Here is a 25,061-nt window from a genome sequence, read left to right as displayed (position 1 = left end):
AGGCTGTCACTGCTTTAAGTTTTACTTAAGTATCTACAGTGACTCCTAACTCACTCTTCTATCACATCTAAACTCTTCTGTTAGGCATTCAAAGCCCTCTAACAGCTCCTTATTTCCTCTTCCATTCCTTCATCTTACCAAAGTCCATAGCAAAGGCTAGGAGAAAAAGGCTTTGCCCCAGAGCTGGAGAATTCAGAAAACTCTAACACCACTGTCCTAGAATCCCCACCCCACAGTAGAACTATTGACCCAAGATGAGTTTTCTGCCCTTTCAGTAGCATAGAAATCCCAGAATGTCCTAGGGTGTAATCTCTCTCACAGACCCACTCCCCCCATTACTGGCTCTTGCCCAAGGTACAAAAGTTGCAAGTTACAGCTCTGACAGTGTGCTTTTTCATTAATATCCAACACATACTCTCTACTGGAGATAATCTGCCTACCTCTTTCAGGTGCCTTGCTCATTCATTTATAAAATTTAAAAAAATTCCTGACCTCTAGGTACAAATGAGGTTTAATACTATAGATAATCACCATGGTTTTATGTCCAAAGAATTTTAAGACATAGTCCCTATTTTATTTGAGATTACAATTAAACTGGAGTGAAATTAAATACACATATGAAAAATAATTAACAATATGGGCAATAAATGTCAGATGAGAGTCCAAATGAGATGGTGAAGTCCATAAGATTTCATAGAAGGAAAAAAATAATTTTGAGTTGGTGTGTTTGTCAAGAAAAGGCTTTCTGAAAAAGGAGGAATCTAAGTTTGGCACAAAAAGAAGGGTCATATTCAGGTAGACGGGGAGTAAGTGGGAATAGAATGAGAAAAGGTGTGGGAGCAACAATAAGCATGGTGTGCTCAGAGCAGTCACCAAAAGAAGGAACATTAAGAAATAAGAATTGTATAAAAATCCTCTAAATCACTAATAACAAGAGAGAAACAAACTTTAAAAACTCTTTGATTTTTCCTCATAGCCATCAGTTGGCCAAGGTTAGAAAAGATGGAAATAGTCAATGTGGAAAGAACCACAGGAAGTCAGGTGCACTAATGCTTTGTTGCTGCAGTGTTCATTGTCCAGAAGTTCTGGAAAGCAGTTTGGAATCATTTAGGTAAAAGTCATGAAATTATTTATAACTTTTGACTTAGCTATCCTTGTCATTACTAAAATCAGTTGTTAAAATATCACTTAGGTTGTCATTGCTTCAAGTTTAACTCAGGTATCTATGGCAACCCTTAATTGACTCTTTTATCACATCTAAACTCTTCTGCTTGTTGTTTGTCCTTCGTTCTCAAAGAGGACCATGGCATCAGGGAAATGATGACAAGACTTGCAGTTGACTTTGATTTGAGTGAGGGAGGGCTGTGCAAGGTCACCAGCCTCACTTTCTCCTCCAGAGCCATCTGGGTCCAGCGATCAGATATTCATCAGGATGACTGGAGATGGCCCAGAATGCAATGGGCCCAAGGACATCAAAAACTGAAACAATAGTCCCACATATGCCAAAACATTCTTAGCAATGCTTTGTCTGGTAGCAAAAAACTGGAAGAAAAGTAGGGACCCTTTCGTTAGGATGTGAGTGAACAAATGGTGATAGGTAAATGAAATGGAATATTATTTTGCCACAAGAAATGCTGAATACAAGGAGTTCAGGGAAACAGAAAGATTTACATGAACTCATGAACAAGAGAACGCTGTACAGAATCAGTATGATAATGTACATGATAACAACACTAAAAAGCAGAAAAATAGGTTAATTGTAGAGATCATCCTCCGTCCTGGAGATTGAGGAATGAAGAATATTCCCCTCTTGGAAGAGGACTATGGGTATGGAATTATTGCATATTGGCATTAGAAATATTTTCTTTAGACATTTTTGCTTAACTTTTTTTTTTACAAGGGAGGGGTCAATAGAGGACAATGTGGTATTTGGGAAATGCAATAGTATAAAAAACAGAGCATCATTAAAAGTTAAAAAAACAGCAATGTGTAGGGTATGTAAGCAGACAGCTCTGACTAGAGAGAACATTGAGTGTTCTATGCTGCTTTTAAGTGTTTTCAAGTCCTTTTATGTGTGAAGCTTCATTCCTCCTCTAGTCCCACTTCTGACTCTGGACTTTGCTTCAGCCAGCTTTTCACCCTGGAAGATATTTCTGCCTTTTTGACTCCCCTCTTTTGCTGGCAAATTCCTCCTAGAACCTCTATTTGGAGGAATAGTTCAGGCCAGCCCTCCTTCATTCCTCTGCTCTACTTCTTACCCTCAGGACTTCATCACCATACACCTATGTTTTTTTTCTTTTTCTTTCCAACTCCCACTTTTCAGATTTTAGAATGTATACTCCTTGAGGCCAGAGACTATCTTTCTTCTTAATTTTCTGTCTTTCTAGCGGAAAGTACTTAGCAGAGTACCTGGCCCATGGTTACCTTTGATAATGTTTATTCATCTGACTTAATATCATGCTATAGGTAATGTGATGATATAGAAAGAGGAATCAAAATACCTGGTTCTACTCCTTCTCCTCACTTTCACTTTATCTGTCGATCTTTGTCTATTTGTCTCTTTTTTCCACTCTCTTTCTACATTTAAGTCTATTCTTTCAGTGTCTTATTCTTTTCCATAAGGAGAGAAGAGAAGTAGCAGACTATGAGATGACCTCCTAGCCACTCGCATCACTTATGTATATACAGAGAGCCACAGACAGGGTGAGAGTAGCCTGAAAATATTACTAGAGACTCCCAGGCACATATACTTTTTGGTTTCTCTCCCTCAGGAAGAAGGATTAGGTTAATACCTATCAGGAAACAAAATGGCACCCTCTCCCTCAGAAGATGAGAAAGTAAATCCAGAGATGCCACCTTTGAGGTGGGACTTCTAGGTTGTGTCTACCCAGTCAAGATGTCACTTCTACCTTGTGTCTCCCCAGACAGTGTAAACTGCCTGAAGGCAAAGGACAAGTCTCTTACAACCCTTTGTAACTCCTTTCATCCCCAACACAGACACAGACACAGACACAGACACACAGACACAGACACACACACACACACACACACACACACACACACACACCCCTTTATCTCACAGATACTGCCCCTCACCACAAACATAGTGCCTAAATCAGGGCTGGCCTTTAATCAAGTATCTATTGGAAAAGGAAGAAGTCTAAGTCAACTGGTTAACATTTAATTTCTGATTTTCACAAGGATTAATTTAAATAGGTCTTTTATCAAGACTAATTATTTTTATCACCCTTAAAAGCCAATACTTTTAACATGAACCATTTCTCTTAAATGCAGTATATTCTAAGACAGGTTGAGAGATTCCATCTCTTCCCCATCTTGCATTCAGGGAGGTTCTTCAGGCAATAAATAGGATATATAAAGTTTATTTTTCATTACTGCCTATTTATTTCTTCCTTTACAATTAACTGAAAATATCTCAGATGAACCGAGAACCTTCTCCGGAGCTTACTTTGTCATTACTATCATAATGTCTGAATTTTAAATCACTAGAGATGTACAGCCAAGGAAGAGGTACCGGGGAGTTTGATCTGTGCCTCACACATGGCCTGGCAGTTTTTGTTCATCATAGCCCTGGCAAGAATGCTGGAGGAGACTGTTTGTTCCCTTGAGAGGCTCATTCTATTGACATTTATCACATTCTGATAAATAAAAATTCCACCTCCTACTTTTCCTGCAATGTACATTTAGTATTTTTTTTTGTTTCAGAATCTGTGGTAGAGGCATGTTTATAAACACCATGGGGCCCTGGGGAAAAAGATATACGTACATACATGTGTGTGTACATATATGTGTATATGTTTAGATAATTATAGCTGATATTTTTATAGTACTTTATGGTTTGCAAAGTCGATGACAGAGGTTGGGAAGTAGTGGCAAAATGAATAGAGATCTGGGTTCCTGGATTGTCTTACTTCTCCCACATACTGACTTTATAACCTTGGTCAGATCACTTAATCTTTTATCCAGGACAAATGTCTAAGATCATAGCACTGGCATGGAGCAAATAGGACTTTGCCTTAGAGTGCTGGTATGGAGAAGATGTAGTTCCTCCCTAGGGAACATTTTCCTAGCAGGAAAGCACACTTCTACCCTTTCTCCTCAGGGCAGTTAAAACTCTTCCTCTCTATCTCACCCTTGGGGGAACAGAAGACATTCTTCAAATGACCTCCCCATCCTGGAATGATTGCCCCCATTATGGGGTTGACCTCTACACAAGGATAGTAACTTCTCCTCCAAATGAATCTGCTCTCTGTAGAGTTTCCAGAGATTCCAGTTCTGTGTTCCATTCCACTATGCGGCAAGCCTTGCTGGGACCTTTGAAAGGGCATGTCCCTTTGTTCCTCTGAATCTTAAAGGAAAGAATCTTAAACTATTTGCTCTCATCATAATTAAGTCACAGAAGGGGGCAAGTTCAAGAATAAAAGAAAGAGTAACAAGAACAGGAGTTCTTACTAAGGCAGTACTTATAAATTCAGAGAGCAGAAACATCAAGGAATTTCCGTGTTGTGTGGTCTCCAGGAGGACATCATCAGTTTTGGACTAAACATGCCTGTCATCTATATGCTTAATGGGAGAAAATAGCAATATAACTAGCCAATATGTTCTATGCCAGCACAACATTCAAAAGGTCTTTGGTGGCAGCATCTAGGGATCACTTAAAGATATTAGTTAACCTGTAGTCTAACAGGCTTTATGTAAGGAATCTCTAACTTTAGGACTGAAAATCAGACACTACTAGGATGAACTGCAGCATCTGCTTAAGAACACATAGCAACATTGCACTCCAGATTAGGACAGGAAGTAAAAAATAACACATCCAATTGAAACTGCAGGAGGACACAGTAGACAGAATGTAATTAGTTGGGTTGACTGTCAGCCAAAACCTCAGGCTACCACCCCCTTGCTCTTATGAAAACTGCCTGGAGATTTTTTAATGATGATGAGCAGTTAGGACCTTGGTTTTAAATCTTCTCTGAAATCCAGGGTGCCATCATTCCCTCCAGCTACTCTCTGATATCGGTTGTGGGTTACTCAGAAGGAAGGACAGAGCCTATGCAAAGGTGAACTCTTGTTCTCAAGGGCCGTTGACTTCTTTCAAGGTCCTTGGCTCAATTAATATACTAAACCCAACCAATTTAGCTGAATTTTTGAAGGTGCAGGGTTGATTTAACATAATGTGAGATATCTTTGAACTAACTTTCCGATGTAATCCACCAAGCATTTATAAAGCACTTATAGATAGTAGGCATTGTAAATACAAAGATAAAACAAACAAAAATCACAGAACAAAACAAAACAGACCTTGGCACTTCCTTCAAGGGTCTTATATTCTTCTTGGGAGAACTATATTGGAACAAACTTAGTTTTTAATGTTTGCTGTGTTGTTTTATTTATTTTTGTATTGTAAAATCACTTAAACTCTGTCAGCCTCAGTTTCTTGTTGGGTCTTTTGTACTTTTTTAAAAAACCTTTACATTTCCAGTCTGCTATATTCGGTGTGGAGAAAAAATAAGACAAAACAAAACCAAAATCCAAAAACCAGGTAGGTAAGTAGTAAGAGTAAGGAGGCGAGGTTAAAGGTCCAACTTTACCATTAACCTTTGCCGAACAGCCTTGGGCAAACATTTTCTGCCCTTTGTGCCTCAGCTTCTACATCTGTAAAACAAGGGATATAGAATAGATTGTCTCTAATATCCCTTTTCAATGGGCTATATTTGAGGAAGATGTTACTGGTTTCTGATGCTTGTTCGCCTGACTCAGAATGGGGTCCCAAAGATCAGTGCTTGCCTAGTCCTCCCTCCCTTCCACCCAGATTTCATCTTTGGTCTGTCCCGTGGATAATGGTTGCAGCTGCTTCCTGCAGAGCCTGTTATAAGATCGATAAAAGGCCGAGATATTATGATTTCAAAAGCAGGTAATGAGCACATACAGAAATGGCATGTTTTTGTTTGTTTCTTTTTTCCCATTTGGATTTTTAGTTTGTGAGCTTGCTGCATAGGAGTTCATGGGTATGATGCCAACTCTCACAGACACCAAGGATTTATTGTATTAATAATCTGCAAATTATGGATTGCAAAGACAAGGACATTTGGGGATTTTGTTGAATTTCTCCCAGAAAAAGAAACCTCCATGCTGAGGTTTTTGAATTTTTTTTCACTGTGCCCAGCTGAAATTCATTACAAAATATACATCTATTTGCATATTAATCATGAAAACATACTGGGGGATTCACTTATGAAAAAGTCTGTTGGAGAAAGTTGATAATATTAGGGGTCTTAGATGCCAAATTAAATAGATATGGCTGCTTAGGTTGTCCTCCAACAATAGACCAAAACTATGGTCTTAAATGCTATTGAGGCTTGTTCTATTCAAGCTAATGAAGCACAATCCTACTAGAATATTGTCCTACTTTGAGAATTACTGGTGACTTAGAATTATTTATCTACTTATGCAATCAATTTGTTTATTGTGATTATTGTTTTCCCAGTCACCAGTTTGGCTCATTTTTTTAATCACTTAGCCAACAGAACAGTCAAACAAAGCTCTTGGTGTGGACACAACCTAAGTTAGGTGCCACATAGGATTGCTATTAAATCCAGACATTTCAGACTACTCCATGACTTCCATAAGAACTCATTGTAGTCTTCCATTAAGCAGTATTGGAGGTTGGAAGCAAGACAATTGAGGCAACCATATTAGTAGAGGGAAAGAAAATTCCAATTCTTCCCTTATCCAGCCTAAAGCAAGCAAGCTGCTTCCATTAGCCCTTTGTATGGTGAAAATATATCATTTCTAAAAGCTGTTGGTTTGAGAGTTAGAACTGTATGACTGCATGAGATGGCAGGAGTATCCAATGGACACACGGGCATTCTAGATAAAGGTGAGATTTTTCATGGAAAGACAGTTGCATGGAACTATGTAGAAGCTGTTTGTGTGATTTTCATAGTTTCTTTTCACAACAAAACATCACAAAGCTAGATAAGATAGTGGGATGAAGCACTGAACTCAGAGTCAGGAAGACCTAGGTTCAAATCTGATAGTCATTTACTATACTAACTATGTTAGTAGGACCCTGGTTATGTCACTTAACCTCTTTAATCCTCAATTTCCTCATATGTAAAATGGGTATAATGATAGCACCTGTTTTACAAGGTTGTGAATATCAAAGAGATATCTGTAAATTTCTTTGCAAAATTGAAAGCTCTTTATAAATATTACTTGTTTGTTTATTATTACTGGGTATGCCTAGCATTAGGTACTGAAGGAGTTACATTCTTCTTCATCATAGAAAGGAGGAAAGAAAGAGAGGTAAGATGAGTCTAGGTCAAGGTCCAAACCAGAAAATATCTGTTGTAGTAAAGGAAAAGAGAGAGCGAAGATTGGTGGTGCAAAGAGCATTGGCCCTAATGTCACTAAGTCACATTGCTTTGGAAAAATCCTTAAGGATTTTCAGGTTCAATCTGTGTAATGAATCAAATGGGTCTGCTCACTTTCTACTGCTTTCTTCTTCCCCACTATCCTCATTTCTATGTCTTTAGCTTAGGGAGCATTCCTCTTAGTTGACATCTCTGAAAGTATCTAATGAAAGTAGGTGACTATTTTAATACCTGAAACTATCTTCTGATAGTTTCTCTTCTCTCTTAGGAAAAACAATATATTATTTCTTTTCTTTACTTCCTTTTCACTGTATTGCCAATGAATGCCTCAGTGAAATCCAAAATTATTGAAAAGAGATCAATTTAACAGTCCTCACTAGAAAAACCAAATAGATGGGGCAGCCAGGTGGCGCAGTGAGTAGAGCACCAGCTCTGGAGTCAGGAGGACCTGAGTTCAAATCTGACCTTGGACAATTGGCACATTTACTAGCTGTGTGACCTTGGGTAAGTCACTTAACCCCAATTGCCCTGCCTCCCCCCTGCAAAAAAAAAAGCAAAAGAAAAACCAAATGGATGAAGAATTCCTATTGTTTAGATTATGATACTAAGAAGAAAGAAGAAAATAAGCGTGCCTTAAGGGTCTAGTATGTGCCAGGGGCTGGACTGAGCTTTTTACAAGTATTATCTCATTTGATCCTCACAAAAACTTTGTGAGATAGAGGCTATTGTGGTCTCCGTTTTACTGTTGAGGAAACTGAGGCAGACGGAGATTAAGTTACTTGTCCAGGGTAACACAGCTAGTAAATTTCTGAGGCCAGAGTTAAATTCAGGACTTCATTATTCCAGGCACGGCGGTCTCTGAAGTTGGATGCACAACTCATTAACAAGGTCATTGATTCCTTGAAATACTGTAGTAATTTGGTAAGGATGGATCTTCAAACATACTGTTTTTGGGAAAGTAATGCTACTGGTTTTCTTCACATAGATCCTGACACTTCTTACTTTTGATTTCTTACCTAGTGATTCTATCAAGTTATAAACCACTGTTTCTCAAACACCACAATAATAATAACTTGCATTTAGATAACACATTAAGGTTAACAACAACCTTGTAATGTAGGTTGCACAAGTGTTACTATCCCCATTTTCGAGAGTATTGCAACTGATAAAGATTAAGTGATTTCCATAAAGTCATACAAATATAACACATCCCCAACCCCGAGCTGGGTGGTATGAGAGATGCTGAAGAAATGTAAGATATAGTCCTTACCCTCCAGAATCTTAAAATCTGTTTGGAAAGGTAAAAGTAACTCATAAATAAGAAACAATTGCAATCTGTGGAAAAGGAGGTGCTGTATTGTTACTTAAAGGTTCAAAGAAATGATCAAATAATGTGTTCTGAAGCCATAAAAGAGTCCTTGGGAGAGGCAAGTCTTGACCTGGTCCTTGCAGAGGAAGAGGAGAAGAAGATGAGAATGATGTAGTGTTTGGAAATTTGAACAAGCTCTCATTTTAGTTTTTTTTCCTTCTTTTCTCTTTATTTCTTTTTAACATTATTATTATTTTTTTACATTTTGTGTTTTAAAATTCTCTCCTTCCAGGCCCTCTCCCACTCATTGGTACTTTGGATTATTGAGATAATATTTGCAAATTCTTTCCACAATCCAATGAGTCAGGAACAACTGGTATTGTACACCCTTTATACAGATGAGAAAATTGAGTCTTAGATTAAGATATTTGCTTATGGTATCACAGCTAATAAATGCTGGAGATGGGATTCAAATCTAAGTCTTGCTGACTCCAACTCTAACATTCTATCTATTATGGAACACTACCTCTTCCCCTTGAAAAATAAGATTTTCTATAGATGAAAAGAGAAAAGGGGGAGGGAATTTTTTTTTAAAGACAAGATATGTGTATGTATGTGGCTCATTGAGAAGACTGTATCTGCTAGAGTTAAAGTAACTGGTTAAAAGAGCAGTTGGAAATAAATTCATACTCCTAGGATCACACCTAACAAGGGCTTTTTTTCTTTCCTTTTTTTTGGAGGGGGAAAGGCAGGGCAATTGGAGTTAAGTGACTTGCCCAAGGTCACACAGCTAGTAAATGTGTCAAGTGTCTGAGGTCACATTTGAACTCAGGTCCTCCTGACTCCAGGGCTGGTGCTCTACTCACTGAACCACCTAGTTGTCCCCTAACAAGGGCTTTTAAAGCCAGTCAGAGGCATTTTGACTTTCTTTAGTATTCAACAGAAAGTTGCTTATGTTTATGACTTGAAACAATGCGAACAGTGTTTTGGGAAAATTTAGATGGCAAGTGGATTGAATCAGTACCTATTGCTAGACCCGGTGGGTGACCACGCACTCTTCAAACACAAGGAGAAATTCAGAGTTGGAAGGGACTTCAATAGTTCATCATCTGGTGAGACAGGGGTGGTACAGTGGATAGAGTCCTGGGCTTGAAGTTAGGAAGACCTGAGTTCAAATGTGGCCTCATAAACTATCTAGCTATGTTACCTTGGGAAAGTCACCTAAACTGTTTGCCTTAATTTCCTCAACTGTAAAATGGGGATCATAATAGCACCTACCTCATAGAGTTGTTGTAAGGATCAAATAAATAACATTTGCAAATCCTAGTTACATAGTTACTCCGGAAAATGGAAGCTGCAAGCTGGATTTTAATCCTCAACTTTAGAGATTACCTAAAACAACTTTACTATTTCACAAATACTGAAAATGAGGTCCAGAAATGGAAAGTAACTTGTCCTTGGGCATGCAACTAGTAAAAAGCTGGACTGAGATTTGTCCTCAAGTCCTCAGACCCCAAGTTCAGCATTCTTTTCACTAAATGACTAGAGCTTAGATTATCTGAATGAGTTGTCCACATTGCTTACATAAACTTACATAAACATATAATTTATAAATCTCTCTTTAACTTTGTTTTGTGTCCAAGAGGCACTGCAGTGTAGTAGAGAAAGCATTGCACTTAGAATCAAGGAAATTGGATATGATTCTTGGTTCTGATATTTAATACCTGTTTCATCATGCACAAGACATTTCCCTTCTCTGGGCTTCTGTTATCTCATTTGCAAAACGAGGGAGTTGGATTACATCGGAAGTGTTTAACCTAGGGCCCACTGACATATCTCTTTAAATACTCATAACTAAACATGATTGATTTCCTTTACAATCTCATGTATTTTATTTTATGCATTTAAAAAGAGTTTTTTGAGAAGGGATCCATAGTTAGCACTAGGCTGCAAAAAGGGTTCTTGACACAAATAAAAGTTAAGACCCCCTAGATTAAGTGATCTCTAAGATCCCTTCCAGCTTTTAAGACATAACATTATTTGGATGTCTTTAACATCTATAATACTTTCACGAAAGATGTCCATTCTTTTCCTCTCCGTTTGGAAGCTGATTTTTACAATTAAGATTTTTTGAAAATGGTGTTTAGAAATGGTCCAGTGAATTTTGATTTTTGCAGTCAATCAAATTGGTTAGTTAGGGTCAAACAAAGAAACAAACAAATAGGTTGGGTATATTTTCAGTGTAGAAGGAACTGTTCATAGAAGCATCATTCACCACAAAATAATTAGCATTGCATTCCGTTTCATAATGGTTAAACTTGCCCCAAGGGAAGGACCAAAGTAACATTCAACAAGTTCACAAAAAAACAAACAAACAAATAAACTTCAGCATTATAGACATGAAAGCATTATTAGCCTTTCCATTGATGGACATCCACAAGGAAATGCTTCACAAGGTTCACATGATCTCATTGAATATCAGAGCTAACCACATCTTAAGTACCATAGTCCAACCATTTCATTTTATACAGAAGGGAATGAAGACTTTGTGAAGTAAGATAGTTGCCAAAGATCACACATGGTAGAAACCAGGACTAGAATTTAGGACCCCTGCGGCCCAGGCCAGTATGTTTTCCCCAGAACCATAGACTGACTTTCTGTATGGGTGAAATAGTCACCTATGTGGTTTGGCTTAAGGAACACCCTGTTCCCTAACTATAGTCCCATTTGCTTGTTAAATTGCTGAAAACTCCACAACTAGTAACTTATTCCTTCATTTTGAAATGCTGTCTTGCCAAATATGCTTTTAAAATGCAAAGACCCCTAGGGAGGGCACCACATTAAGCTGCTTATTGTGACTTAATTAATCACATCACTTTCCTCCATGACAGGAGTCTGAGATCTGGCACTGAGAGAACGCATGTTTTGATTGAGGGCAGGAAGGAGGGATAATTTTGGAGTATGATAAATTACCTGGGGGAGGTCGGGTTTAAGGGGAATAGCACAGTGAGCAGAAGGAAGGCACTGCGAATTAGGATAAAAAAGGGTGCAGCAATGTTGAAGGGTAGATATACAATGATGGGGTTAACCTTTGCTCTGCCCTACCCAGTAGCATTCAGTCACTGGGGAAGTCAAGAGGTAATGGCTTTCGGATGACATTTTCTTAGGTGAAACTTGCTTGGCAGAGATTATAATTCTGAGGGTATCAGAGGCATTAGTGTGTCTGTGTCTCAGCCTATTCGCAGAAGCCTGTGAGAGTAGCTTCAGGCTGTAGATTGAGACAGCCCTATGTGCGTCACTGAGGGCTGAATTTGGCCTGTGAGCACTGCCTGTCTTTGGCGGTCTCCTAAGTGATGTGGTTTCAGACAGTGGGTACTCACTTGAGGTTCCATTCTGGTCTTGACCACAACATTAGAAATCACTTGACATGCTGTATCTGAAAATGTTTTGAATTAGGCTGTATTACATACACATGTAAAACAAATCTTGGAACCCGCAAGTGTGTGACCAATTATTTTTCTCTTCCAAAAAACAAGTGTTTATTAAATTTTGAAAAATGAAATGATACCAAGAGGCAAACAACAGAAGTAATCACAAACCCCAAACAGTTTTGAAGTTTACATAAACAACTTTGAAAAATATTCAAGTAACTTTCCAATAGCATATGCCAGTACAAAGGAATATACAGACATTACTCAAGCTTCATGAAAATTTCAAGTTCAACAAAGGGACTCATAAATGACTGCTCCACTTTGCACAGCTCTGAATCACAGAAAAGGGCTCTGAATCATATACACAACTCATATAAAAGGACCAGAAGAAATATATGTATGCGTATTTGTTTGTACATACACACGCTTATACACATGTATGTATGTGATATATGTGTAAGTGCGTATATGTGTATTTCTTGACTTTGGACTGTTAATGTCCCTTATCTCCAAGCATCAGGCTCCCTTGACATCTGATATACCTTGGGAAAGAGATGAATGCTTTAGAAAGTCACAATTATTGCGAATCTTTGACAGATTCATCACCACCAAATAACTGTGGTCTTCCTTATGAGCCAGCATTTGGGATGTTTAACAATGGACACAGCAAAAATGACACAAAAAGCAAGAAATCCATGAATAGCTGAGCTGTGAAGTCACAATGCTTTGCTGGGAAAAGGTCCTACCTCTCTTTACTGTTCCTCCTCCAACAGAAGATTCTGTCCTAGAAACATCTTAGGACTAATTTCAAGCCCTTACAGTGAAACCCTTGCTTCTCTTTAATTTTATGTGTTCTATGCAAAGAACTCCAATATGGGAGAGAGGACAGCGTACTTCTCAGGACCATTAGCTGCAATTTCTGCCTTTTTGCCCCTGTAATGCCATTATTCTGTTTTCTTTCCTAGGCTAATCATATCACCCATTCTTTTTTATAGTATTTTATTTTTTGCAATTACGTGTAAAGACAATTTTTAATATTCATTTACAATTTCTTAAGTTATAAATTTTTCTCCCCATCTCTAAAGTGATAAGTAATTTAATTTGATATAGGTTATATGTGTGCAATCATGTAAAACATATTTCCATATTAGTCATGGGAAAGAAGAAACAGAACAAAAGGAAAGAAACACAAAAAATAAAGTGAAAATAGTATGCTTCTATCTACATTCAGACTCCATCAGTTCTTTCTCTGGATGTGGATAGCATTTTCCATCATGAGTCCTTTGGAATTGTCTTGGATCATTGTATTGTTGAAAAGAGCTAAGTCATTCACAGTTGATCACTGTACAATGTTGCTGTTGTATGTACAATGTTCTCCTGGTTCTGCTCATTTCACTTTGCATTAGTTCATGTAAGTCTTTCCAAGTTTTCCTGAAATTGGCCTGCTCATCATTTCTAACAGAACAATAGTATTCCATTCCATTTATATTTCATTCCAATCCATTTATATGCACAACTTGTTCAGCCATTCCTCAACAGACGAGCATCACCTTAATTTCCAATTCTTGGCCACCACAAAAAGAGCTGCTATAAATGTTTTTGCACGTGTGGGTCCTTTTCCCTTTCTTACAATCTCTTTGGAATACAGACCTAGTAGTGCTATTGCTGGATCAAGGCTTTATAGCCCTTTGAACCCCTTGAAGCATAGCTTCAAATTGCTCTCCAGAATGGTTGGATCAGTTCACACCTCCACCAACACATATCATCTATTCTAAGGACCCATTCACTCTCCTTTCCATGCACAGAGGATGAGCCTGCTTCTCTATGTTCCCTCAGAGGTGCCATCTAGCTCCAGCAACATTCACATGCTCCTTCTGTTCCTTGGGGTTTCCCATTGCTCAAACCTCATTCATCCTTTCAGAGTCTCTCCTCACTGGCCCTGATGGACTGCTGTGGGGCAGCTGCCAGCTTTATCAGAGGTTTTATATGAATGGTGGCCAGTATGGCATTTCTCAGTGTTCACTTAAATATCTTCTTTGCTGACATGTAAGATTTTCTTAGATCTGCAGCAGGAAGGGACCTTAGAGGTCCAGTCTCCTTATTTTACAAGTAAGGAAACTAAGGCTTGGAAAGTCTAAATGACATGTTCAGGTAATTAGTAGAAGAGGCAGGATTAGAACCTCTGAACTTCTGCTCCATTCTGCTTCTGCTGGAAACCTATAAATCTCAGCAGGATTAAGTACTTACTGCTTTTACCACTGTAGGAGCACCTGCCTGGAGTGGGAAGGAGGTGGGGTGGGTGGGTGGACTGAAGAGTCTCTAATGGTTAAATTCCAGATACTGTTGTAGTTAGTGGGGAAAAAAGGGAAAGAGGATCTCTCTATACCCCTTAAATCATTCAACATAAGCAACCCCCTGTCCTACTAAGAGGCCTGCTCAAACAAGTAGCTCCTAAGCTTATCAATGTATTAGTTCTTGATACAATCCCAGCCACTTAAGTAGATGTTCCAAAGCTCTGTGAGAATGAGTTAATCAATTAACAAATGTGTATTTACCCTTACTACACTCAATTTAATGCAAGGCCCTGTGGATAGGGAAAGCAAATTATTTTCTCTTTCTCAGACCTAATTTTCTCATCTGCGAAATAAGGTATTAAAGTAGGGAATATTTTGTCTAAAGCTATAGACCTATGATCTTAGGGAGAGTGGGATACATGGTTGCCCTCATGGAGCTTATAATCTAGCCTAGAAGAAAGGACCAATTTCCATGAAACAATTAAGAAAGCAATTACCTTCCTTTTCTTGAAAAATGATTAAGAAAAATGACAAGTATGTTGGTCCCCCATCACAAAGTATTGTAACTCTAGAAATACGGATATTTGTGAGGTACAATGGATAGATATAAATTTTACCCCATTACCCTTCTTGGAATTAGGCAAAGGATAGAGCTGGAAAAGACCCTCTTTCTGTTCCTGTCAATGTTAATCTCTCTTGGAGAGGAGTGGGCTAGAACCCAGGTCAGATATCTGTCCATGCGACATGTGAACCAAACCTTATTCTATAGTCAACACTCTACAATATCTGCATCTTACATGACCTTAGGCATGCCTCTTTACAACTTTTCTGTCAATTTCCTCATCTATAAAAAGGAGACAAAAGTAGCAATCCAAGAAACCCCTAGGGATTCCTTATAGTATTAAATATGGTAAAAAAGAAAAAGTCGGGAAATGGTCTTATCTTTACAAACTCATGATGAACTTCCTTTATCTACTTGTATTCTCCTTTCCATGAAGGAAGCCCTGCAAAAGACCTGCTGTTTCCACCAATCAGGGAAGTGTCACATACATTTTTGGTGTATTTGCTCTATTGATCATCCACCGTGCTTTTCCTGCCCCCTGTTTAGCATCCTTCGCCTATCCCATTCCAGGAAACAATGGGTGCCAGGCTGATCTTGGGTGAAGACAGAGTAGGTGATGTCAAAAGCCCCTCCCTACCAAAATGTTTTCCCCTCCAACCTATCTGAAATCCCATAATTTCAGAATCATTCCTTTTGCTTAAGTCATTGCATTTCCTGGGAGGCAGCATGGACTAAGTGAAAGCACACCAGTTTTGGAGTCAGAAGACCAGGGTCCAAATACCAGCAATATCACATACCAAATATATGACCCTGGGAAAGATTCCTAAACTCTAATTCCTATGTGCATACATACATGTGTATATATGTATGTTTGTATTACACACACATGCACATATATGTATATATGTATATGCATGTGTGTGCGTGTGTATAATAAGAGGTTGGCTTAATAGCTTCTGAAGTCTATTCTGTTCTAAATCTATGATGTTTTGAGTCCTTAGTTAAAAAACCAATGCCAGGAGAGAGTGATAAAAACTCATTATTACCTCTGTGAATTAGTTCATTTGATTACCTGAAATAACCTCTCTATGAGACAAAAAAGTAAATGTTTTTAGAGGAAGAAAAGTAGAGATAGATCTAGAGTATTAGTCATTGTGGGCACAATGGCACAGTGGGTTTAGTACAGGGCCTGGAGTCAGGAAGACTTATCTTTCTGAGTTCAAATACAGCCCTCAGTCACTCAGTAGCTATGTGACTCTGGGCAAGTCACTTAACCCTGTCTGCCTTAGTTTCCTCATCTGTAAAATGAGTTAGAGAAGGAAACGCAAACCACTTCAGTATCTTTGTCAAGAAAACCCCAGATGGGGTCACACTTGACACTACTGAACAAATTAATCATTGTACCAAGTCAAGAAGGCCAAAGTTGGGCTCCATAGTTAGGGGCCCTGACGACATGAGGTATTAGACCCTGGGAGTGGAAGATGGGGCACAAAAGGAAAAAGTGGTAAGTATTAGGAGATGATATATGTAGAGATTGAAAGGACCTTAGAGGAGTCCAAGTCCTCCATTTTACATATGAGGAGGCAGACGCAGAGAAGTTAAGTTACTTGCCCAAGATCACATAGGTCTTAAGTGTACAAAATGGATTTGAACCCAGGCCTACCTTACTCCAGTTCAAACACTATCAACAACTACCATGTTGCCTTACACTATCTATAGTTTTTTGGCCACATGACTATCAGAGCCATAATTAGCAAATAAGGTGTCTGGGGCAGCATCACAAACCATGTTGTCTGAGAGGATTCCCAGGGAAAGCAATATGAAACGCAATTTCAAGTCAACGTTTTAAGCCAAGTCATTTGAAAAGTGGCAGAGACCTTCAACCTTAGGACATAAGATCTCGTGTGGAGAAAGACCCTAGGACACCACCCTGTGGAAGTCAAAAATCCTGGGACAGTGTTTGACCACAGTGTAGCCATGTGGAAATCTAGGGTTTGGGGGAATGTGATAGAGGCAGATTGGGTAAAAGGTCACCTGGGTTAGGGCCACTGTGGGGAGAGAAGCAAGCTACCTGGTTGCCTCCTACTTTTTCTGTGTATTTTTGCTAACTAGGTTCTAAGCTGAGTGATTTCTACCTTCTCAAAAATTACAAGTGCCATCAGCACCTTCAAAAAGCCCCAGTTTCTCCACTCCAGTCATACCACTGATAGCCGTGCATATATGGAGCATGGCTCCAAAATGGCCCCACTTGTGTGGCTTCCAGGGCCAGATTTCACGTGTCCTCACATAAAGGCAAAGAAGGACACCCTTATAGGGAAGAAGAAATAATAGAAGTTAAGTCACTGGCCTCGGATCTCCAGGTCTGAAACCACATAAACCTACGCATGTGCACACACACACACACACACACACACACAGTCTTAGGAAAATATGAATCATAGGCTTACACTTGGAATAAAGGTATCAGTGATTAAACCCATTGGGCTTTGCTCGATTTTCAGTTCTCTGTTTCTTTCTCATCTCTCTCTCCTCCCAATTTTAGTGGCCTTTGTTCTTCGTTCCTGAGCCATCTGGTTGCAAAGTATGGTACCATGCACAGTGCACCATGCAGATGAAAACGCAGTACAAAAAAATTAGTAGGAGTGGAAACAAAAGACATTAAAATCTTGATTTTTTTCATTTCCCCTTTCAGATTGAAATATTGCTGCTTCTAGATGTGTTGCCGCTTTTGAAAGGGCATGCTGAATCTCAGGTAAAGGAGGCTGGCTGACACAAGTGTGAAGAGGATGTTCCCTTCGCTGCCCTCTAGGTTAAGGTGATCTCAGGCATGCCTGTGCTTATTGTGTGAGTAAACCTTGGAAGCTGAACATATATTAAAGAGAGCACTTGATTATTCATAGTTGCTGCACCTGCTTAAAATGTTCACTATATCCCTTGTGCTCCACTCCCCCCCTCCCAAAAAAAAGATGTGGTCCTGCATCCCTTCATGCCACAGTTTTCCCTGGAAGTTGATACTCCAAGTATATCTCTCCATATCCTGTGCTTGCATATGTGTGTACCTTCATGTTCTGTGCCATGTGAATGCATGTGATCACTACCCCAAATATCATAAATCCTCTCTCCCCCTTTCTGTCTGCCTGTTTATCTACAATCTGTCTATTTAAATTCCTTTTAAACAAGAAGGGAATATCTTTATGCCTGTTTGTAAGAATATTCGACATCCATCTGTTATTTACATCATTCGTTTTCCTGAGGTGTCTCCAACAAATCCTGGCTGGATGCACTGTATGTGTTATTAATAAAACAGCTGTAAAAATATTAACTGTACGGCCTAATTGTCAGCCCTGATTAAGAGCCAAGTTTATCCCCGAACGGATGCAGAGACACAGAATGTGGGCTCCAATCCAGATCTGACCCTTGCAGCTCACTTTACATTTTTTCTTTGAACGTTTAAGCTGCCGAATGGCAAACGGGGCTCTTCCTGCTTCTCTTTTCCAGAGGTCTACAAACATTTGGTTGCTAATGCTCCTATCCTTTTCAAGTGTCATTTCTTTCTCTACCCCCAGAATAAAAATTACCGGGGAATTTTTTTTCCTTCACCTGAGAGTCACACCACCCTCCAGCAGGGTGGTACTTTAAAATTTTGTCAGCATACAGATAAGCAGAAATTCTGTCAGCTTTCTTTTTCCTTGTGTGCAGGTATGAAATTGCATTTTTAAAAGCCTGCCTCTGAAAGTTCACATCCCTATTAAAAACCATTGGGAGAGCTTGACAGAAAATCAGGAGGGGTTCTGAGCACAGGAAACATGGTGGTACACTCTCATTTTCTAAAAATAAATAAATCTCTTAGCCAAACATTCTTGATGTGGAAGGTAAGGGGGAAGAGTGGAGGGAATGAAGCTTGAGTATGAGGTAAGAGAGTGTGTCTAGAGGGAGGGAGGCAGTGGGTAGATGGACAACTGGTGATTCTAACAGCCTCTTCCCATCAGCTGATGTGTGATTTGGTCACAAACCAGATGAATTTTGTCGGTCTTTCATCCTTGGCCCATTTGGTTTGATCATGCATTGAAAGCACTGATTGGCTAATCCTCAAGCCAGGTCAGGCCCCGTGTAACAGAGTTGTTTATTGGAGAAGGGTACTGAAAGATCTGAAAATGAAACAAAGCTCACGGTCCGACAGACCCCACCAGTGCCAAGGTTGTTTAGTCCCTAGCTGTCTGGAGATCTATGTTTTCCCACTTACCCTTTAAAGAATTTTTTTTTTAAAGCCAAAAGCCATACAGAATGGGATAAAGCCCTCAGATGAATTGAAGGAATACTTTCCTTTATAGCATGCCTAAAGCACATAAATTAGGATCCATGGATTAATAAAAGTATTCTAAGCTAACACTACCTAAGTACTTAATTTAAGGGTTCATAAAAGAGGATAAGAGGAGATGATCATTTTGAGAGATGTTTCCCTTTACAGGTGATTTTCATTTTCATTTATTTATTAAATGACTACTATAAGTCAGGCAGTGGCAATGCTGTAGGGATATAAAACCTAAAGAAAATAGTCCCTGACCTTAAGAAACTTATGTTTTACTGAGGGAAAAGAACATGTAAAAGGAAAACTAAATATAAAATATATACAAGGTAGACACAAAGTAATTTAAAGGACAGGAAAGAACCATCAGGTGGAAGAGTCAGAACATGCATCTTGTAAGAGCTGATACTTAAGTTGAGCTTTTGAGGATGCTAGGCCATCTAGAAGGTAGAGGAGATAAGAGGATTCATTCCAGAAATGGGGAGAAGCCTTCGAAAACTCCTGGAAATGGGATGCAGAATGACATATAGGAGGAATAGTAAGTAGAGAATTTCAGTTGGAATGTAGACTATGTAAAGGAGAATAATATGAAATAAGACTGGAAAGGTCTATTATAAAAGGCTCAAACATAGTTTGATTGTGATATTTTATAAATTTTACTTTTTGATCAGGAAAAGCTTCTAATTTTGCTAATTCTTGAAATAAGATTTAGAATTGGATTCCCCCTTCCCCCTTCCTACGATGCCAAGGATGTCTTAGAATGTCTGTATTTCTTCACTTGCTAGAGGATCTCTAATATAGAGTCTAGACCTACCAAGCCCCAGAAGTTTTTAAATGAGCCCTCCATACCCTCTGACAATCTGTGAGTCAATATTTCTTGAAACTCTCTATTTCATGTAATGAATGGCTCTGGATTTATTCTTTGATTTCTCTCTCTCTCTCTCTCTCTCTCTCTCTCTCTCTCTCTCTCTCTCTCTCTCTCTCTTTCATGCACACACACACACACACACACACACACACACACGTCCCAGAAAAAGTTTACTGCTACTCCTTAGGGTTCTAGTGGTACCCATAAGGGGCAGTGAACTTCTGTATCTGAGTGTCCCTCCCGACATCGATCACCAGGTACTATCACCCCTGAATCATTGGTGGACCTAGGGATTATTGTCCCAATGTTACTTAAACAATTAACATCCACTGGCTATTACAAAGGGTTATTTGTTAACGTATAGCTAGAAGAGAAGCACCAAAACATCTCCCTGAATGAATGAGGACACGCTCTCTTTTCTACTGCCTTGTCCCTGGAGAAAGTGAACTCAGACGCAAAGCAGTTACTACATAGTATTTACCCCATCAAAATCACTTCTGGATGTGTCATAGCCAATGGATGAGTTGACTTTCTTGCTGGCAATGAACAGTATCTTGACTTCTTGGTTGATTCATTACTGAGCTAGAGTTTGCAGGTCTTGCCTCAGACTTTGCTGATATACCAGGCCCTTATGTATAGGATTCTCATCACTAGACTTCTGCTCCTCCTATATTTAAAATCTCAGTAGGTCATAGCCTAGCCTGTTTAATCTCCTGTACTCCACCTATAAATGGGGGAAAGTCAGAAACAATAGCAGGTTTATGTACTCACACAACAACAGGGCTCTTTCAATATCTTAGCAGGTAAAGTGTATAGAGATAAAGCTATCAGACCTCTCCACTTGGGGGCTTATGGATTTCATCTTCCTCATATGAACACAGCCAGGGAGAGAAGGGGCTTAATTTTTGTAGTTAGTGCCTTCTGTATGCATATTCAGTTCCAGTTCAGGAATAAATCAAAAAGCCCCCTCTGACACACATTAGGCAAAGAGGAAATTGTCATGGAATATTGGGCATGTTCCAAGGTGGCAAGCTTGCTCCTAGATGTGGGCTCACCTCATCCACACGGGAGATTGCAGTAGAAAGAGCATGGCTCATATGATCCTAAGGACTAGATTCCTATTAGCCCAGTTAGATATATTCTATTAGCTCCATGAGAGCAGGTTCTCTGTCCTATTTTACTTTGTACATTCAACCTATCACAATGCTGCCTTGCATAAAGAAACTGCTTAAGTGGTGTGACTTGAATTGAGCTCTTGCAAACTGGCTTTTCGGCCTTTGCAATCTGGTGAAATGCTTAAGATTTGCTTGAATTTTACTTTTTTTCTTAAAAGAATACATCATAAAGCAGAAAAGTAAAACAAAAAGTGACAAAAATTAAAGAAAAATCTCAACTATTTCTCACTAGGATTTCTTAATAGAAATTGTGGTATGAAAAGAATGACGCCATGAAATGTGTTGCTAATATGTAAAACTGACCCCACAGGGAAGTCCAACCACCATTTTCTTAATTCCAAAATAACCAATTTTTTGATACGGTCAATTGCTTCCTAATAATGCATACATAGTTAAATTTTATTGTCTAGTATTTGGTACCCATGTCACAAAATTGTCTTTAGTTCTTAATTTTGCAGTTGGTTAATTTTCAAATATCTTTTAAAAAATAGAAACTGCTTCCATACAATTTAAATTCAAGGCTTCTTTATTATAGTTATCTACTCTTTGGAAAGAGAACTGACTTTAAATTTAGAGGATATGGGTTCAAATCCTCCCTCTTATGCTTACCAGCTGTGAAATTTAGGTGAGTCATTCACCCTCCCTGAACCTCCCCAGCCCTAACTGAAATGAGCACATTGGAATCAGTGGCCTCAGAGGTCTCTTCCTCCTCTGGATCTGTGATTTTATCACTTTAGTACACCTGCACTGGGATTTCAGAACTCATATCTTTTAAATAAGGCAGCTAGATGGCATAGTGGCCAGAGTGCTAGACTTGGCTTCAAGAAGACCTGAGCTCAAGAGGGAGAAGGTTGCTAGATTTGAGAATTCCCGAGTTGCTATGTCCTTGTGGCATTCAAGTTCTAGAGATTAGGGAAGTGGGATCTAGAGATTAGGGAAAAGCTCCAAGTAGAGCCAATCAGCATTCTAGAAGGGTAACCAAAGCCTAATCCATCTCCAACAGGCTGTAGAGATCTCCATGCAGATACCAAATGCCCAGGTGGAACCATCAGTTGCACGAATTGTTACAGGGAGATAGTTATTGTTGCCTGGTGTTTCCGTGTGTGCGTGCGTGTGTGTGTGTGTGTGTGTGTGTGTGTGTGTGTGTTACTTTGCTATTTTCTTTTCAGTAAATATTTTGCTATTTGATTTATATTTTGTTCTAGTCGGTGCATCGAGATGGCTCTAGTTTGGATTTAACTTGTAATGTATAGAATTATAATTACCACACACTACACCTTTGAATGTGGGAGTAAGGGAAGGGAGCAAGAGCAACTCAGGATGATACTTATAATTTTTGTGAAACTTTATTGAGATTAGTAAAGGATTTTTTGAATGTTTTGCACTAAGTCAAAGCTATTTATAATAGCCTTATAAGGATCCACTGAGAAATATGTTTGTATGTATATATTTATGCGTGTGAGTGTGTATGTGTATGTATCTGTGTGCTGCCTAAGAAGGCACCTAATAGTTTCCTTGATATTTCAAGTTATAAATTTAACATTGTTTATATTAGTAGCCTCCTCCACCAATCTATGTTAGAGGGCTACACTGAACATATTTTATTTCTTTTCTTCCCCCAAGTTTTAGTTCTCTACCGCGACACTGCCGGACAGACAAGTTGATTCAAGTAATTATTCTAACATTGTATGACAGAATGTCATCATCACATATTTTTAGTGGAACTTACATTGTATATGTTGTTGAAGAGACATTGTACACAGTACAAAGGTGACTTTGGTGATATCTGGTGCAACAGTGATGAAATGTACTGTGCATTCATGTCTATTGAAAATGACTCTGTTGTACTGTCCTGTATCAGCTATGTACAATGGCAATTTGGCATTTTTAAACATTTAAGTGTAGTTACATCAGGGTAGTGTAGTTATTAGAGAACTGGGGCCAGAGAACAAAATCCAACCGCCTTCAAGGACTGTTACCGTTATTTTCTTTTGGGGGGGGGAGGGGTACTTACTGACTGTCACGAGGATGGCACTGAGAAGACTTTATTCTCTGCATACTTTGTGGGGAATATCAGGTACTGCTTAAGATACAAATACAAGAGAGGATGAAATGACAGCTACGTTGTGTGAGCTGCTGGAAACTGTGGACCATTCCAAAGTACCCTGATAGAGCTATCAAGGGGGTCATTAAGAAACTAGTTAGTGCATCCCTTGCTATCAAGCAGGACCTGAGAAACAACTTTAAAATCTTTATTTGGTGAGAAAAGGATGATGAAGCAATCAGTCACTAAGTATTTATTAAGCTCCTACTATGTGTCCAGCACCGTTCCAAGCCCTGAAAATTTAAAAAAGACAAAAGATAGGCTTTGTCCTCAAAGAGCTTACAACCTAATGGGGGAAACAGCTTGAAAACAAATATATACAAAGCAAGCTACATACAGGAAAATTAGGAAATGATGAACAGAGGGAAGGCACTGGAATTATGAGGGGTTGGGAAAGGCTTTCTGTAGAAGGTGGGATTTTAGCTGGGACTTAAAGGAAGTCAGTGAAGTCAGTAGGCAGAGTTGCAGAAGGAAAGCATTTCAGGAAACAGCCAGAGAAAAATGCCTGGAAAGTAGATTCAGGGTGTCTTATTCATGAAACAGCCAGGAAGCCATTGTCTTTGGATGAAAAAGTACATGGCCGGGAATAAGAAGTAAAAAGACTGGAAAGATGGGAGGTAGGGGAGAGCTAGGACTTTGAATTCCAAAAACAGCATTTTTGTATTTGAGTCTTGAGGTAATAGGGAGCCAGTGGAGTTTACTTGGTGGTGCTGGTGGTGACATGATTTGACTTTCCTGTGCTTTAGGAAAATCACTTTAATGGCTGAATGAAAGGTGGATTTGAGTGGAGAGAGACCTAAGGCGGCAGATCCACCAGGAGGCTATTATACTAATAGATGTGGGATGTGAGAAGGGGGTTACACTATCCTCAACAGTCAGTGGCCTATGCCCCTATATTCTTTGGCAGCCAGTGTCCCAGTGGCAATAGAGGCAATAGCTGGCAACCCAGTGGCTTTGCCCTGTATAGGAGTCAGTGACTAGGGGCCTACGGTGGCAAAGCCAGTCATAAGGGATAGACGATGAGCTTTGCTTGGGGCACTCGTATGTTTTAGGTGTTTTGCAAATCTTAAAGCGCTAGAGAAATGCTATTCTCAATAGGACATACCCACCAAGTGGAGCAGAACAGAGGTCTGTTACACAACATTTGTCAGTCTAATGAAGGCTTTTGACACTGTCAGTCATGAAGGCTTGTGGAAATTTATGGCAAGATTTGGTTGCCAGAGAAGTTCATCAGTACTGCAGATCAGTTTCATGATGGCACGCTTGCCTGGGTTCTGGATAATGGACGATGCTCACACACTTTTCAAGTCACCAGTGGAGTGAAGCAGGGCTATGTGCTTGCTTCCATGCTTTTTAGCAAAATGTTTTCTGCAGTGCTGTCTGCCATTTTGTCCTTTGGTGAGGACAAAAAAATGGCATGAAGGTCACCTACCTCATTAATGGTAAATTATTTAACTTGAAAAGGCTCCAAGCAAGACTAAAGTGGAGGGAGAGTTGGTGGGTGGCTTTCTGTTCACAGATGATTGTGCTCTCAACACAGCCTCTGAGGTTGAGATGCAATGAAGTATGCATCGATTCTCTGCCACTTGTGCTAATTTTGGTCTAACAATTAACA

This window comes from Trichosurus vulpecula, chromosome 1 (genome assembly GCF_011100635.1).
Source record: "Trichosurus vulpecula isolate mTriVul1 chromosome 1, mTriVul1.pri, whole genome shotgun sequence".
NCBI lineage: Eukaryota > Metazoa > Chordata > Mammalia > Diprotodontia > Phalangeridae > Trichosurus > Trichosurus vulpecula.
Note: the sequence above shows the minus strand (reverse complement) of the source record.